This window comes from Drosophila virilis, chromosome 4 (assembly GCF_030788295.1).
Source record: "Drosophila virilis strain 15010-1051.87 chromosome 4, Dvir_AGI_RSII-ME, whole genome shotgun sequence".
Taxonomy (NCBI): Eukaryota; Metazoa; Arthropoda; class Insecta; order Diptera; family Drosophilidae; genus Drosophila; species Drosophila virilis.
In genome coordinates this window covers 10867458-10886218 of record NC_091546.1, presented here as the reverse complement: position 1 = coordinate 10886218, position 18761 = coordinate 10867458, and the positions used below count along the sequence as shown (strand labels likewise).

At 40.7% G+C, this 18761-nt stretch overlaps 1 protein-coding gene across 4 annotated transcripts in view; it reads left to right on the top strand.

Annotated features, from left to right (window-relative positions):
- The window catches only part of kek3 (kekkon 3), a 62498-nt gene that overhangs the window by 28280 nt on the left and 15457 nt on the right, over positions 1–18761 (top strand). The window contains exon 3 of one of the 4 annotated variants that reach the window (XR_004304692.2): positions 59–7428. The exons of the other annotated variants lie outside the window; for them this stretch is intronic. The gene's annotated coding sequence lies outside the window, so the exon portion shown is untranslated. Of the gene's footprint in view, positions 1–58; positions 7429–18761 lie in introns of those variants that run through there. 4 annotated transcript variants of the gene reach the window in all.

The following is an 18761-nucleotide window of genomic DNA, read 5'->3' as shown; positions in this document are numbered from 1 at the left end:
CTTTTCATTTTCTTCTCATTTCCCTTAGTTTTATTTTTTCTTGACAATTTCGCACCAGCTTTTGTCATTTGCTCCAGTTGCCCGCTTGCAGTTTATTGGATTTAAAATTTTGGACCTCGACCATTGCACAAATCCAATTGGATTGCGGAAAGTTACAAGCGTACAAAGAAAGTTTAACATTAGTTTCTCCGTCGATAACAGACAACTACCGCTTAGAGTTTAAACAAAGCTTTGTTTTCAAAATTGTTCTATATTCATTATATAAATGGCGAAAAATCTTGAGGAAGCTCAAAATTGCCTAACTCTTAGTGCTTCATCTTCAAACTATCAGAATGCGTTTTTTAGATATATCAAAAGGTCACTTGTTCCTATTCTTCCGATGGTCACATAATAAGTATAATTTGGCATTTCTCCTTACCAGACTAATTTATACTCAAGGTGTCTGATGCCTGCTAAAATCAAGCTCGGAATGCCTCGATTATTTAGAGTTTTCTGACATAGGAATTATCAGAGAAAAAGTGATCTTAAATAAGCTTGGCTACAGCTCGATTATCCTCCCAGCAAATAACTAAAATCGTATAAGCAACGGACTCTTTTAAGACCAATTTGGTCGGATATTGAGCATTTGTTTTAAAATATTTAAATATACCGCACATCTGCTCTTCTTTTCGGATCTTAATCACAAAATAAAATAATAATGGAAATAAAGGTGACAGGACAATCGTCGGTCTTCGCCTTGGCCTATAAAAATGACATATTTTGTAAATCTTTAGTCTTGAGTAATAAAAAGTCCCAAGCGTATTATTTAAACCTATGATTAATTATTTAATCATTTTTTATCTTTAGGGCTTACATATTGAATATAACAAAAGATATTCTTGGGGCTTGCTCCTGACCCGCTTGAGCCATTAAGACCTTCATGATACTTTTTATCCTTTCCCATTTTGGCCAATTATTGACCTTTGCTCCCACCATCAATAGTGGTAAGTCTAACGCAGACTTAGTGCAGCTCGGCAAATCTCCTTTTAATATCCTGTCGCATTAGCATATCCATAGGATATCTTCATTATCTATCATTTTATGTAAAGCACACTTCTCAATTAAATGCTCTTCTCTTGCCGTATCCGTATTCCTCACCCCTAGCCACAAACGTCCTGGCCACATAATTAAGCGAACTTTGCACTCGAAAGCAACTCTCATCAGACCACTTGATTCGGCAGAGGCAGCGCTCAACTTCGGCCACTTTGTTGGCGCTCTCGAACTGGAAGCACATGTCCAATATGCTGGCTTATATCATCTTTCAACTTGTGTGTGGATGAGAGGCACTTTCAAAAAACGCTGACAGCCCCTCCCTCCCTGCGTGGCCACCGAAAAAATAAATAAAAAGCTCGAAAAAGAACAAATTTGTTCAAGTTACTATTCAAACGCTTTTCAGCAGCTGCCGCACCAAAATCCCTTTTTAATTTTTCATGGCTGCCTCGCTGCCTGTCACTGCCCCCTGCTGCACTTCATTCAGTCAAAGTCAGCGCAAACAAAAAGCCACTGAAGGACACAAGGGGGACGCATACAGGACACACACACACGCACACAATGCATATGCATATTGGAGGGGGGTCTGTGAAGCATATTTAACCCATTGCAAACACATTTGCATGCACTCAACTCGACTCCGGCTGTGGGGCTTGGTCTTTGGGGTTTAAGCTTGGGGTTTGGGGTTGCGACTTGTGGCCTCTCGTCTATCGCCTGATGTCTAACGTCTAACGCGTCTCGTCTTGCGTCCAGCTGCCATTTTGCATTCCCAAATTCAAATTCTCATATGCTAAGCGTGAAAAATGACTTGAGGTGGGGTCAACAGCAGCCACCCGCGCCGTCTTTCACTCCACTTTGCTCTGACAAAATATTTGCATAGTAAATGGTTTTATTATTAACTGTGTAAACTTTTATTTTAGAGCTAGCTCCATTTCAGCCCCTCGAAAATGTGGCCGCAATTTTCGTAAAATGTTTTAACAAACTTGTTAAAATATTTGCCAAGTCGCTGAGGCCAAGCAAAATTTCAATGGCCAGCGGTCAGTTTGAGTCATCCAGCTGAGTGCAAAGCGGCGTGTGCGCTACAAAAACAAAAATAGATGCAGTGCTGATAGATTCTGACATACCCTATAAGCTGCATCATAATCTAGTTGTCTGCTTAGCTAGATTAACTGGGGAAAGCTTCCCCAAGTAGCAGTGTTGTGTTGGCTCGCAGCTTAACTAATTTCCTCGATTCCCCTCCCCCTCACTACTCCTTGCAGTTGTAGCACTGGGTATAATCAATTAAATCTTTCGCACGCTTTTAATTAAAATTTCCCTTGAGTTACATAATGAAGTTAACTCCTTTTATATCATTTTATTTTTTTACGTGTTGCGGCAGTGACTATGACGATGTGGCGTAAATTTGCCTTTTTGGCCACGCCCACTGTGATGCTGTTGCCGCCTGTCGCCACTTACGTAAATAAAGCGCGAAATTTAAAGCTCAAATCTCATTAAAATGGTTTTATTGCCACATTGGGGAGCTGCTCTGCACGCGGGTTGCGTTGGGTGTCTGGGTGTCTGTGGTGGTGGCCACGGCAATCGGGTGGTTGGGTGGTTGGGGCTGGTTTGAGTGGGTTAACTGCAGCTTCCATTTCGCTACACATTTATTTTCTCGCCCATAGTTTCAATTTGGAGCGTTGGTAGCGCTGCGGGTGTCAATTTCATTGCGCGCTTTGAAGTTGCCGCGAAGCAAATGAAATATAGTAAAGCGTGGGAGCAGGAGCAGGAGCTGGGCAGGGGGGCGGGGGCGTGGTACGGGTGCGGTTGCGATGGCTGGTAGGACATCGCCATGACACAATTGAAATCGATAGCAGACAAGGAATAAAGTATGGGTATGCCAAAAACTATGGGGCGTATTTTGTAGACACCCCAGACAATATTCATGCCCCAAAAGGCAAACCAATGAGAACGGAAAAACCCGAAAATATCGAAAGGGAAAAAATCGTTCAACTCAATTTGCGGCCATTTGCTTGTTCCTTCTATTTTTTTTTTTGTGCTTTTGCTGCCAGTTGCTATTTTTATAACTTGTGCGCAGAGCTAACGAATAATTTTTTTTTAAGTTGCCATTTTTTGGTGGCAGCCGATTCGAAGGAGCTGGCGCTTCTCTCGGCTATGGCGAAGCTTGGGCATCGACTTGGGTTCTGTTCTGTTTTGGGAATCGTCTGTGCGGAAAATTACGTTAAAATAGACACAATATGCTACTTGTGGTGCGTTTCCTTTAAATAATAGGCAAATGCCAGAATCAGGCAGCTAAAGAAATTATTGAGTTTGTGTGCATTCAACCCATGCCATGTTTGTGACGTCACCAACGTAAACAATGCCAAAATTTATTGCCAACTTTGGTTGGCTATTTTCAAATGTTGACATTCTTATTAGGTAAAATGTTAGCTCAATAAAAAAGTACACCTTAAAAATGCCTTGGGCATAGATGAGAAGGAATAGTTTATTTTAATGGGAAGTTTGATTTACCGAAGATTTCCATTTACCAGATAGCTAAAAGCATTGCAGCCAAATCATAATTTGTTTATTATATTTTATGCTTATTTTTTTTTTTTGAATACATTGGAGAAACAACACGATAAATATTTGCTATCTAAAAGGGCTATCGCATGGCATTCTTCTTAAAATAGTCTCATTATCAGGGTCTACGCAGGTGCTAAAAGTGTTCTTCTGATCTTGTCCTGCAGTAATGTGTCAATTGAATACAGAACAAGCTTATTATCTTCAATAGCTCCTCCCTTTTCCCATAAATTATATGTCACTATGGTAAAGAGTATCTCCTGATAGTGCAGTTTCGACTAAAGGACATCTACTTATTTTCCTAAGCCTCGATAGTGCTTTCAGCTTTCCACCGCAGCCATAAGTCCAATATTTTTTAAGGCCCACTCTTGCCACTCATATTCTCTTCTCAACGCCATTCACATTGCTTGTCCATTGTAAAACTCACACATATGCCATATGGGCACATGGCAAGCCCATTAAAACATTCGTTCAGGCAGTGACAGGCTTATTCCCAGCCATTTGCAAAGTTCCCAATGTGACAGTTAATTTTACGGCGATTGACGTCAGCGCAAAAAAAAAAAACACAAATGAAAACTGTGTAAAAATTGCCTTCAAAAAGAAACAAAACAAAATTAAAGGGTAAGTAAATTTGGTAGTTGGCACATTAAAAAAATAAGCGGCAAATGAAAATAGAGAATCAGGCGAGAAAAAGTCACTTTGAGCGAAAGAGAGCGCGCACGCGACAGAGAAGGAGTAGGAGAAAGAGAGCTGAAGCGAAAAGTTTGTTTCATTTAATTGTTTTGAGAGAAAAAAGTGCAAGCAGTCAGGAGGATTTGTTGTTTTACATGTTGTTTCCACTTTTCTGCAACAGGGGCAGAAACAACAGTGGAATCAACTATAACAACAACAGAAGCAGCAGCAGCAACAAGAAGAAGAGCGACTGTAACAATCAAGAGTAAATATAAATAAAAATCCAGTAAAGTTGTTGAGCCAGGACGAAGAGACAGGCCACTTATGCATGTCCTGTTGGCACCACACACACGCAAACTCAAACCCACACCCACACCCACAAAAAGGGACGGGGTCGCTGCGAATGGGTTGGCCCAGGCAGCAGCCAGCAGACGACAGACAGCAAGCAGGCAGCAGCTGACAGGACCTGTCGAGCCAAAGACGAAAAAGGAGACAAAGCAACGCTTGTGAGTGCATATAATCTGAGGCTCATCATCTGCAGCTGCCTGCTGCCTGCTGCCTGCTGCCTTCTGCCTGCTGCCAGCGAGGTGAATGAGCAGGAGCAGCAGGCGGGAGCAACTCAAATCCCAGCCAAGACACATGCACACATCCTTGTGTCCTTGCACATATGCAAGTGTTTGTCAGTGTCCTGGCCGCTGTCTCCTCAGTGCGAAAAACAATGCAATTCTTCCGCACTTTTTGCCTGCTCGCTCGTTTGTAAGCGCAAGTCCTTTGGCACAAATTTCTGTATGCTAACTCGTAAAAAGCACAACATGCTTTACCCTCTCCTGCCATAACTCTTCGGCCTTAGTTTAGGTAAAGTTGAGTACGTGCGAGTCTTTGGCTCAAACTCATATGCAAATACGAGTAGACAGAATGCGTTTCCGCATTAATGCGTTTTGTTTTGGCCAGCAGTGGGCTTAGGACATCCAAATGGATATTAGTTGTCATAGAGCTCACATCAGACACTTCATTCATTCCAGTTGGTTATGCATAAGACGATTTCTCTTCCTCTCTGCCTCACTTATAATTCCAAACTGGCTTACATAAAGCGGACATATTCATGAGAAATTAAATCCGTTACAAACCAATTTTACTTATTCAGATCGTAAATACGAGTGTATTTATGCTCTTGAGCAATCGATTGGAACATGCGAACATGTAAGACTGGCAGCAAATAGATTGTATTTTCAGGCATTTCGTTTAGACCGAGAAAGCTTGGCCACAATATAATTACGGATTGAAGATACGTAGCACAAATCGTTCATATACTCTGCTGGAGTAGAAGAATAAATTGGTGAAGCTAATGGGTCTATGAAGAAATGTGCTACCAGAGTGTGAGGGTAAGGGAATAATGATAATAATAAGAATAAATTGGGCAGCTTTTGTCGGAGGATCGGGAAATCCCTACCAGACCTCTTCTAAATATCTGCATACGAGCGAACCCATCTGGGCTTCTGAATTTGTGGTATAAAATAAATTATTCAGTTTGTTTTCATATAATTATAAATATTCGTTTTATTTAGTTAAGAACATTTCTCATGCAATCATTAGCCACAACTATTTTGAATATGTAATTACTAGCACGTTTAAATTTTCTGCGATATCTAGCTCGCTTCGCACTGAAACGGGCCACTTTCCTCTTGCTGTGTGTGCAAACAGGCAACCTGTTTAAACATTTACCCAACCTCAGGTGCACAGTTCAATTAGCGCTTGGCAAGGATTTATGGCCAAGCCTTCGGCCTGGGAAGAAGTTTCATCCTGTTTTAGTTTACCGCGTATTCAACTTTAATTTCAGTCGGCCGCTTTTTCAGCTGAGGCAATTCAGATGCACTCGATGTCTCTCTCATTTATCTCCTATGTAGGTTTTGCGTCACACACACAAACACACACACGCTCTCGTGCTGGCAGGTTGTGCGTGCTGTTTGTTGTACTAAGTAGAGCAGCGGGAGGAGGCCTGGGAGACGCTGGGGCCTTTCCCAATTTGCGTCGCGTTCGTCATTTTGAATATCTAACCGCATCTTGACTAATGCATGAGCCTAAACACGAGCGCGTGTGTGTGTGTGTGAGTATGTGTGCGTGTGTCGTGCACTCGTTTGGCTTCGGCATTGCCGGCTGCTGTGTCCGTCTCTGCCTCTGCCTCGGCGTCTGCCTCTGTCGCTGTTGCCTTCCAATTAAGCAAAAATATAAAACGCTGTCAAGGACAAATGTGCATTTTAATTAAATTTTTAGTCCAAGGTACCCCCTCTCTCGCTCTCGCGCTCTTATTGTCTCTCTTCTTCTTTCTCCCTTTCTCTCTTTCTCTCTCTCTTGATCTGCTCTCATTTCTCTTGTCTGTTTGTTGCCAGTTTCTCAAGCCACTTTTGATTTAAAAGGCGCATTCGTTGCGCCTGCCACAGAATATCAAGTATACGCAATGCAACCCCCTCCTACCCGGTCGCCCGCTGCAACCAACGTTTGCTGTCATAAATCACTTGAGTTGCCTTAAAATGTGCGTCTCTGGCCGTTATGTGTGAGGCAGAGGCAGTGGCAACGCTATAATGTGTAACTGTGCAAAATGTCCGAGCACCAAATAAAATGGCAACGTGCAAAATGCTGGCCAAAATAACCAAGCCAACAAAAGAACATATCTTGTTTTCAAGTTCTTGTTGTTGTACTGCGGGTGGCCAGAGTAGGGGGTGGAGAACCGGAGTTGTACCACCAGCGATAAAGCGTGCCAAGTAAAAGATACATATTAATTGCTGTTATGCACAGGCTGCAAAAGCAACAACGACATCAGCAGCTTGTGCGTTTTTGTGTGTTGAAATGCTAAACAGCAAAAGTTCGTGTTGTGCATGCTTCTGTTTGTAGTAGTCACTAACAAATGGCCAGAGCTCCTAAATCCGCAAGGAACATTGCAACAGAGCCAGGCACAAGACAACCAAAGTAAACTAAGCCAAACCAAACCGAGCCCAACCCAAGCAGACCAAAACCAAAACCAAAACCAAAGAACTAAACTAACAAGCGCCAAGGGACAGTGTTGTGAGAGCTGCCTTGGAATCAGTTTCTAAGGGCACCAAATCTGGTCAGTGGCGGCGTTAGGAAGGGTATAGAGTGGGATGCAAGGATGAGGGGTAAGCCTAGCTGAAATATACCTGAATAATATTAGGAATGTATACTTTTTAATTTACTATTATATATGCAAATAAATAATTATAAATAGTCATATTTATTCAAAGAAAGTCGAGATTTTGGTTTTAATATTATAACAATAGAAATAATTTTGATTATTATGGAAAATATAAAAAATATTATTCAATGGCTTTTATCGTCGGTCTGTGATTAAAATGCTTTTCACATGAAAATAAATGTATTAAATTATATTTATTTTGCCCTTATGAAAAATATTTCTATACTCTAACTGCAGGTCTACGAATAAGAATTATCAGCATAAAATGTATGGTAAAGTGAAGTTCTTAATGTTGCTCAAAGACAGTATGATTTTACATATTTATTGCAATATATCTATTCCTTGGTGCATGTGGCAAAAAAATGTTCAACTAAATTGGCTGTGCATGGGAGTAAAAAATAATGCATTTACAAGGACAGAGTTCACAACCTAAATTTGACAAAAGCAACAAGAAAAAAAGGTTTTCAGTTTGTGAACAGTAAGGCTGGACACGGGTTTCGAACCGAACTTGTCAAAGCGCAATCTTCCAATTTTTATTCAACGAGAATTGAACATAAAACTGAATGAGTAAGACAAACAAATGCTGAAGTTAAATAAAAAATTACTTAAATATAATCAATTTAATTTATATTAAATTTTGCGACTTTAAGTGTTGCGAATCAATGTTCAAACCAATGCTGAGTTCCTGTGTCTGGAAAAGCTGTTTGACGAAGCAAATAGTGGAGCGAGGAATTGGTTCAACCCGTAGACCAAACCAGAAATGTCTGGTTTGAGGTCTTTTATTTTCTGTTCCTTATGTAAAGCCGCCTTAAATTTTTAAATTCTAATGTGCTTTGTATCATTTAGACATCTGCCACTCTTTCCATAATGCAATTACTGGCTACCATTACCAATTTTCATTATAGTTTCCGAATGGCTTTTGAGCTGGCGTTCCATTCAAAGCCCACTCTTGAGTTGCCAAATTAAATACAATGGTATATCTTCCACCTCTTTCACTCTCTCTCTCGCTCTCTCTTTCTCTCTCTTTCTCTTCCTCGTACACGCTCTACCGCTCACTCTCTGATGACTGTCAGTTAACATTAACTCCCCAGATTGGCGAATGTCATTTCGATGGCTACTGTACAGCTCCGCGCCCCCGTTTCCACAAAATGTCGCCGTCTCTGACAGCAGCCTCTCCTCCCGCTGTGTCAACCCAAATGTTGTCTTGCTGAATTATGCCACGACGCAGTTAATCATTTGTGTTTTCTTTGTCGCATCCGAAAAGTTTTTGCATACCAACGATTTTCAATGTTTGCTGCTGTTGTTGTTCTTCTTTCTGTTAGCTGCTGCAGCAACATTTTTTTTTTTTTCTTTTTGTGTGTTTTTTTTTTTTGGACATTGCCAAGTTTTGGTGGCTGCTGCAGCGCTAAAGACCGCAAAGAGCATGTGACTCTGCTCTTGTTGTTGTCGTTAGTGTCTGTGCGTGTCCCTGTCACAAGTGTACAACTGTCGCCTCAGTCTCTCACTCCCTTTCTCTCTATTTCTCTCTCACTTGCCCCATGTCGCTATCTGTCTCTGTCGCACTGTGTGTCTGTGGGTCAACATTTCACAGGCAACCACAATGAGCCACTTGAGAAAACTTTGGGTTGAACGATGAATTTAACTAAGAACTTTTGGCGTTTGGCGCTGCGGTTGCGACAGTGTTGCCCACCCCCATTACTTTCTACGCCCACATTCGTGGGTCCCCTCATAGTGAGTCAATAGAGCAAAGTGACGGGCCAGGTCCTTGAACAGCAAACCTACCGCAACAAGCTCGAGTTGTGAGCGTGAGCGTGTGTTTGTGTTTTATTTGTTTGGCATGCGGGTCGTATGATTAATATTAAAGTTGCGAAAGAGTGAAAATTAAGCTGGGCACAGCGACAGGCAGCATAAGTTTGCCAGGCACTGGGGCGAAGGGCGTGGTAAAGGGATGGCTGGCTTCGAAGTAGTGGGCGAAATATTGCCTCTGGGCGGTTGTAAGTCGGAAAGGGGCGACTCTTGCCAACGTTTAAATCAGATAAAATTTTTCATGCTGTTGTTGCTGTTGCGGGTGCGGGTGTTTCTTTTTTTTCCCTCTTTTTTGGTGGTAGCATGGCATTTGCTAGTGTTATAAAGCTGCAGGCGGCAACTTAATTTCTTTTTTGTTATTTATTTTCTTTGTTGTTGTTTTTTTGCTTGCCAGTCAGAAAACTGAAGCTCAAATAAACAAGACATTTGCTGCTGTAGTTGTGCTTCTTTTTCTGATGTTGTTCACATGTTGTTTTGTTGTTGTTGCTGCCCGACTAAAAATAAACGAATTTCTCGTGAAAATCCCTGACAGTCACTTCACGTTCTATGTTTCACGTTCAGCAAGCGAATACACACGAAATATTCGCCGGGGTCCAACGCGGCGTATGAGTGATTTGTTTCACATAATAAATCTGTGCATGTGTGCGTGCTGGCATGCCATCGCTCCATTGTGTGTGCGTGTGTTTATTTATTCATAAGCGAACTTCGTTATTCAACAAATTTTTTATCATCCACTTTGAGCAAAGCAAACAAATAAGGCGAAAACAAATGCCAAAAATCTGCTTAAATATTGCAATTCAATTGTGGGACAACCATTTATATTAGCTCAGCCTCGTTCGCCATTGCAGATCAAACGCAGTGAAGTGCAAATAAAAATCGTGACTTTGTCAACGCTTTGACATCATTCAATCGTTTCAATGCTCAAATTGATTCAATACGAACTGCCTTCATGCTTTATTTATGGTACTAGGAAATTGTATAATTTAAATCATTCTACGGAAAACTTGTAATGCCGCTTGTATTTATTATCTTTATTTTTGTCTCTTTAACATTATTTTAATTTCTTGATTAAAAAAAAAAATATTTCACAATATAGCTGACTTCAGACAATTTTTACAGCTTTTTTGCTGTGTTGGGAATTCTTTTCTCGCATCAACAAACTCTTTCATCATTATTTTTTATAAAATTAAATTGTTTGGCATCAAATCTAGTTCACGGTAGATTCTAAAGAGAATTTAAATGGTAGCAGGATAAACAAACATATCACATAGTTATCCACACATACATACATCCCGCAGTCCCTTTAACTTTACCATGCTCACCTTTAACATAAACATTAACACGCATTGTTGAGTAAGAGATACATGGAGTATGAGAGGTATATAGGAGAACGGAAAAGAAATTAACTTGGTGTCGCGGGTCGAATATTAAAGAAGTAAAAGAAACTACGCATACAATTTATTCCTTGACCACATGGCTCAAAATCCACTTGCACTTGGAACATTTTTTTACTTCCAATCTTTTATCTACTTTTAACTTTAACGCAACCATCAGAATAAAATTTTCTTGTAGCTCAACATCTGTTGCCGAAGCATAAAGAATCCATTGCCTACTTATTGGGTTATTCATCATTGGACAGTTTACAACATGCTGCACAAATTCTCCACACGCTGCTAAGCCCTTGCACCACAACACTATAGCATCTTCCTCCCTCTTCGAAGTAGTCCCCCCCCCCCTCCTTTCCACAAGCTGTCTGCCGTCACGCTGTCATAACGCCAGCGATTCAACAATTTCCACTCATTGCGTTCAGTCAATTGCCAACCATATTTCAATTTTATTTTATTATCGCAATACACGGCGCTCGCTGCCGCACCGAAACAGAGATGTATCTAAAGGATACAGATACAGAGCCCGGGCGCATCCTTTGCCTTTATATTGTATTAAGGGTTTCCCGAATCCCGACAAACGCCTGGACAGCATCCATTGTTGCTGCCAGGGCTGCTGGCTTTTAAGCCAAAAAAAAAGTTATTGATAGTTATGGCACGCCCACACGCACAGCCCCCACCTTGCAATAGCCCTGGGCAAGCATTTTGATTTGACCAAAATTCTCGTTTACTTTCTCTATGCCTCTATCTATCTCGCACTCGCTCTCCTGGCTGACTCGCTCTTCGTCTCTGTTGTCTCTGCATGCAATACAGGAATTTTGCATAATTTATTAGGAATATTTAATAAAAAATACCACAAGGCAAACACCGAGAGGCTGAAAAGGGAATTGTGGATGAGTGGCTAGAGGCGGGACGTGCGGTGAGTTACACCGGATTGTGTAGCGCTTTGCCCGCTTGGCCGCTTGCCATTCCGAATGGCAGCCGCTTGGCAAACCTTACGCTTCGTTAGCTTCTGTTCGCTGTGTTCCCAGTTCCAGTTGCCAGTTGCCAGTTTCCTCCTCTGCACCCTCGCCTTTCTCCTTTGTGCCATTTGTGTGCAGCAAAATGCGTTGAGCTACATTTATGCTTTGTTTTTTTCTTTTTCTGTACATTTACACACACACACGCACTCACACACACTCAACTTGCTTGCATTTGCAATGTAGATTCATTTTTGTGAATTTATGGTGGAAAAACTCACACGCAGTGTATGAGGGCAAGGCCTGCGAAGAGTCGTCGAAGGGGCAAGACAATGAAAGCAGAGTCCCCCTCTTGTATACTCTTTATGCAATATGCAGTGAATTTGCTTAAAACGTGCTTAGAATGACTTCAAATCGAATTAGCCCTCAAGTGGAAAGCAACACCCTTAAAAAAAATATTAAACACTTTTGTATATTAAATTGGATTAAAATTTATTTCAGTATAATGTATTTCTTTAATTTGATTACTAGATAATAAATTTTGCTCAGAACTTCAATTTATCTCGCTGCTTAGTAGAATTATAATTTATATTTATAATTTTTGCAATCAAACTAAAAGCGTGTTGATAAAAACAAATATTTAAAATATGTTGTGGGTTTTATTTATTGCATTATAAGCAATTACTAAATAAATTCTCACCAAATAAAAATAAAATATTAAAGTTACACAAAATAATAATAAATTGAAAAATGAAAATAATTTAAATGTTTGTGAAGCTGAAAGGATATTTCAATGTCGAGTTGGCAAAATAATTCCACTGTTTCTATAATATTCTGTTTCTTTTTGTAGTTGTTATTGTTGCCGAAACTTTACGCATTCATTTTCATGGGCTCGCAAAAAAGGTGTAGCTGTGTGAGTGTGTACGTGACTGTGCGCGTGTGTGTAAGCCTTTTAACATAAATCATTGCAGTACATGCCACCCACCAGACCCCACAGCCCAGACCCCACCACCAGACCCACTCAGCTTTGGGTCCTTTGGCATTGATTTGATTTGAAATAGTTGAAGCATAAACTGACAGCTGAAATATCGTTTTACATAGAAGCGAGCGACAACGTTGCGTCTGATTAGTCAGTCAGAATTGCCACATTGCACCCACCTCTCAGTCTCTCAGTCAAGCCACCCACCCACCCGTTGGCATCATTCTGCTTGACACGTAGTTTGAACTTGACATTTTCGCGTGTTTCGTTTGGATTCGAGTTCGTTTTCACATTTGCCATGCAATTCAATTTTCGAATGACACCCAATGGAACCCTTCAAACGCTCCGTTAGTCAATCCTTGTCAGTGGTTTGTCGGCTCCGGGCTATTCATTATTCGCACATTGATGCAGTCATTGGAATGTGCGTATGTGTGAGTGGGTGGTGGGGGATATTATATAACATAATGTTACCCGCACAAGTTTTGCTTGCAATTGTTTATTTTATCACATTCTTTATAATTTCAAATGTTGTGCCTTGTGTCTTGAGCTTCCTCTTCCCCTCAATCACACATAATGGCTGACTGGCCCCAGAGGGGTCAACAATGGGTTAAGTGCCCGCAGGCTCAGCGTTCGTGACTCGTGTGGCGCATTCATTAACCCCCTCCTGGGGGCTAAGGACCTTACAGATATTTCTTCCCATTATCCTGGCACGTTTCCCAACAGCAATAGCAACAGCAACAACAACAACAACGTCGTCAAGAATACCTTTAAGGCTTTTGTACTCTGCTTTGCGTATTTAAGCTGTTAGATAATAGTGCGCCATCCCCTCCGCTGCCCGCGCATGGTTGATACCCTTTAAATACTTGCAAACAGTAACCGAAAATAATTTCATAACGTAGATGTTTTAGGCTCGCTCTTATTTTTGCTGCTTCTCTTCCCCTTGCTAGTTCTTTTGGCAGCTGCTTAGTTTTACAAATTGGCCTAGAACAGCAACAACAACAAGAAGTATCGCAAAAACAAATCGAAAAACATGGCAAAAAAAATTTCTCGAAACTCTAATCTTTTGCTTTACGCTTGAATACATCACATACTCACACACACACCGTCAAATCCTGTGTGTGAGGGTCGTTTAATATTTCATAGAGCAACATAGACACATAATATAAACACGGCAAAAAAAAAAAAAAAACTGAAACTGAAACCATTTCCAAAAACTTACACATACATCATGCTGCATGTGTGTGTGTGTTTAGACACATGTAAAGCCAAAATATTTTGCAAGTCAATATATCAAAAAAATATTTGGCGCGTTTGCTGAATGCAAAGATGAATGAACAGCCAAATTTTTGTTAGCCTAGAAAGAGAGAGCGAGAGAAAGAGGGAGCTAGTGGAAGGGAGGAGCAGGAAGGCGTTAGAGTGGAGGTTTAGGGAGAAATAGAGCAGTATTAACTCAACTGCTAAAACACAAAAGTAAAACAACTCGCAGGAAAATACAGAAGACAGTAAAAAACATGTAAACTAGCCGGAACTGGCCGACTAGGGCATACCCTGCACATACTTCTACCAACACCAAATGTAGTTCGAGCTACATGGGCTGCCAATATAAACACACCTTTTCCTTGATAGCTACTGTGTTTTTAAGCCTACCTTTTTATCACTACTTTTAGGGGGCACTAAGGGGACGCATGTTTACATATTACCCAGAGTTGCCCTAACCAAGTATTTGCTGCTAATCTCAGGCATCACAGTCAGAGCACTGCAGCATTTTATTTAACAAGCGATGATAAAACCTAATGAAAATTGCATATGCCCTTTTTTCAAAGGCAAATAACTATCAACAACAAGTTGAAGCACAAATAGAGCTGGAGTATCATGAAGTTTCATACGTATGTGTGTGGAGGTCCACTTTTTTAGCTCATCTTTTCTCTTCAGAATCTCTCTATCCCTTTTGCTTCCGTTTTCTCTCTGCACTTTGTTTAAAACAAATGAATTTGCCGCCGAGGCAAACTAACAAACATTAATCAAAAGTTGCCGACCGGTCTGCAGGTTGCCCGTTAACGACGGCAACGACTTTTGCTGTGGCCGCAACACAAATACATGCGTGAACGTGCGGGGAGCAGAGGGCGACGGATAGGTTGTTAGTTGGTTAGCTGGTCAGCGATGGTGGCGTTTATTAAAGTGCCGCATCATGACTGAGCAGATTTTAAGCACAAAGATACAATGGTAAAGGTCACAGGTTGGGCACAGCAGCTGTTGGCTGCCCCAGTCAAATTAGGCCAACATATGCCATGGGAATTGCGAATGTGTGCGGAATTGTGTGAGCGTGACAACCTTAAATTTGACTTGACCTTTTACCAACTCAACTGGCCCTAAATATAGAAAGTATGCCCACCCTATTTATCCATTAGTCTAACAGGGAAGTTGCACAAATTCAGGGATTTCATCATAGCTGAAAATCTACTAAATAAACATTTAGCTCTCATAATTGCTAACGGGCTAAATATAATGATTAAGGCAGATGAGAATGCTTTCTAAAATTCATATTGCATAAACACAACCTGAACAGCCCTCGAATTTCATTTAAAATTAAAACAAGCTGTAGGTGCCACCCAATATAAAATGGATACCCTAGCATATAGTGCGGTCTGTGCGCTCCGGGTAAAATATGCCAAGGTAAAACATTGGACATCAACTGTCATAAATAATTGTATCTAAGCATAAACAGCTTAGCTACCAGCCAATGCAAATGTTTGCGAAAAACAGGTTCACGAACTGAACATAAAAGACGACGACTGGTGCGAACCATGAACCCATCGTGATGCAGCTTTGCTTATTACAAGTGACTTTCTTTTGCCTAACGATTTTTCCTCGGTTATTAATCTTAAATAAACTTGTTTTGAGGGACAATGGGTAATTTCAAGAGATATTCTGGCAAAATGAATACTTAATTAAAGAATCATGTACCAAAAACCAAAGGGTATTTCGTCGTGTTTATTTAAACAGGTCGTTTGAATTGCATTTCGCTGCTCTGTGCATACATATTTAAAAATACCAACACACACACACTCACACATTCACTGTGGGACACTTTTGATTGTCCTGATTTTGGGTTTTCTCCTGTTGCTGTGTGCGTGGCACGTCTAATGTAAAAACTGTCCTTGACTTTGTGCACGTGCCCCTCGCTCGCTTCAATCCCTACGAGCTTGTTAATTGCTGATTCACATACACACACACACACACACACACACTTCCAAACACACACACACACGTGAAGAGTGCCGTCCTAATGAATGCAAATGAATGGCAGCTACAGCCAAAAACATTCAACTTAACTACTAAAAATATTTATTATGCGCAAAAAATATAAAACGAAAAATTAAATTTCATTACACATATGAGTGCCAAGGGAACCAGCAATAAATGCACTTTGTGCGGGGTGTGTGTGCTCGGGTGTGTTGTGTGAGTGTGGGTGTGTGTGGTTCTTGTTTGCTTGCGCATTTAATTTAAATATTTAATTAAAATTTCGAGCGCGGATTGATTCAGACAATTAAAAATAGCACGCGCGAGCATAACTGGCTCAGCATATAGGGGAGGAGGGCTCAAGGGAACAGGTGAAAGGAAGGGGTTGGTCGTGGGCTGTTGGAAGGGATAAGCTTACCTTTTACTTTGCTATCTATTTATCCGTTTGATTATTACAGTTTTTGCTTATGGAAAACAAATTGAACAAATTTGTCGCATTTCGCTTTTTCCTTTTGTAAATATGCACGACGAATTAAATCTGTTCTGTGTGTGTGTTTATGTGTATAGCTGATTGTGTGTGTTTGTTTGTGTTTGTTTGGCCATAATCATAATTAAAAATTGTTAGATTTGCATGCCTCGTGTGGAGGCAATGTACAAATTAAACCAACACCGCAAAAACAACACGTAACAAACCTTACTGCACATGTGTGTGTGGGAGTATGTGAATGAGTGTGTGGGTGTGTGTGTGTGTGTGCATTTGTTGCAAGCGCCGAGTGTCGCTTTTGTTTTATTTGCATTGTTCTGGTGCTGGTTCTGCTGCTGGTCCCGTGGATTCTTCCCTGGTTCTTCGGGGTTCGGCCTTGTTTACTCTTCGGCTTTTATGCGCGCAAATTGTTTACTTTTTTTAGTGGCTTTTACTATGGCACACAACAAATCTTTGAATTATCTTTGTTTTTTTTTTTTTATTTTTTTGCAAACAAAACACTCCAGCAGTTATTTAGTTCTTAAATGCCTATGTGAATTTACAGATATGTTTTCAGTTAAAGTAAGCGCGTTATCCAAAAGATATTCGTTATATCTTACTTATATTTTTAGTAATCTATGAAATTAGAGAATAAAACGAATTTCGAAATTTAGAATTTATTTAATTATTAGAAAATCCCAAATTGTTTATAAGTTCTCTGCGTTGAGCTAAAGAGCATTTGCCGATGGGCTTGCAAAAGTATATTGGGCGCAGCTCACAGGCCAAGTAGTCAACATCCCCAAACCCTGGCCCACTCTAACCACATAATGTACAAACAATGTGCTCTGCTTTTTTCATGGGCAAAAGAAAAAGCACTTAACACCCGCTCAGGCAGCATAATGGCATATAGACCACCCTCCCTCAACACCAGCTCTCTGCACGGGCTCCTTTCTCACGCACACACTCACATGCAGACGCATATGGAACAGTTTTGCCTTAATGTGGCTGCTGAGCCGCTGTTCGGTTCGTGAAAGGCGAAAATGCATACAAATGCATTTCATTTGTGTGCAGAATTTGCACCTAATGCGGCAGACTGAATGCTGATGCAAAAGCTGATGCTGATGGCGACGCCAGTGGGATTGGAATTGGGGATTGGCAATGGAATTGGAGTATTGCCGATGCAAGCCAGAAGATTGCTCCGGCTTTTATCATTTGCCTCAAATTTAAAGCCCTTTAGTGTGGCTCAAATTGAACCTTATGTGCAATGCTGCGTTCTGGCCAAGTGAAGAGCAGCCACAGCTGCCATTCGTTTGACCTTTGACAGCTACAAGCAAACACAAAAAGTGAAAGTGGAGCACACCGACAGCTTCAGTGGCCACAACCACAGCCATGTCCAGGCATCAGGCAGGGCCAACTGGTCCAGGGAGCAGAGTCCAAGGGCCGAATGTTTTTAACTTTTGCAAGTTGTCTTTGCAATTTCTGATCCACTGACCTGAATGGCCAACCAGCTCCATATGTATAGATTGCCCATATATATATATATAGCCTACATATATACGCCTACATATTTGATGACCAAATGCTTTTCAATAAAGGCAAACAACAACAAGGCAACAGCCACGTCGCACAAAAGCCAACAACAATAGCAGATAAACTATAAAAGTGACCGGCACGGAGAGGTTGATGGGGAGGTCGACAGGGGGTTCTGCTATAAAGGACTGAAATGATATGGCTGTGTATGGCCAGGTGTGCGCCGTCATTGTGCCTGAGCAGCAGAGCTATTAAAAATTTTACTATATATTGGCATTTGCATAAATCTAGCGAGCTACAGTACGGGCTACCTAAGTGCAACATCTGTCAACTGCAATCAAATTCAATTTTGTATTCATATTTAAACATTATTTTGAACCCATATAAAATAGTTCAAGCTTTCAAATTGTCTAAATGGAAGCTTTACTGTACTATCGAATAAATGCCAGCCGTGTATCACATGCATTTTTAAATACTCTCTGCATTTTTTAAATATGCATAAATAAGCTAAAGCGAAAGCCAAGGGGTAAACGGGGCGCAGGCCTTGAAATTTATTTCGAGCTAATGCCATTAAATGTATTGCCCTGCCCCTGCTTCTTCTTATTCTGTTAGCCCCATTTTGCGCCTCATTCAATGAGGCTTATGCGGGCTTAGTTCTTGTCGTGGAATGTTTTAGCTTTATCCTGTCGATTGTCACCATAAAATCCATAAAATGGCCAGTTATTATAAATTGCTCTTGTGGCCATTGCAAACAATAAAAAACATTTTTCTTTCTCTTTTTTTTATGTAAATTTGTGTGCACATGTGTGTGCGAGTGTGTGTGTGTGTGTGTGTTCTATGCAAATGTTTTCCTATTTATTAAAAATAGCAAAAGATTTTTTTATAATCCGCTGCATTTAATTGACTGCAACTAACTACTGCAGAACGTGAT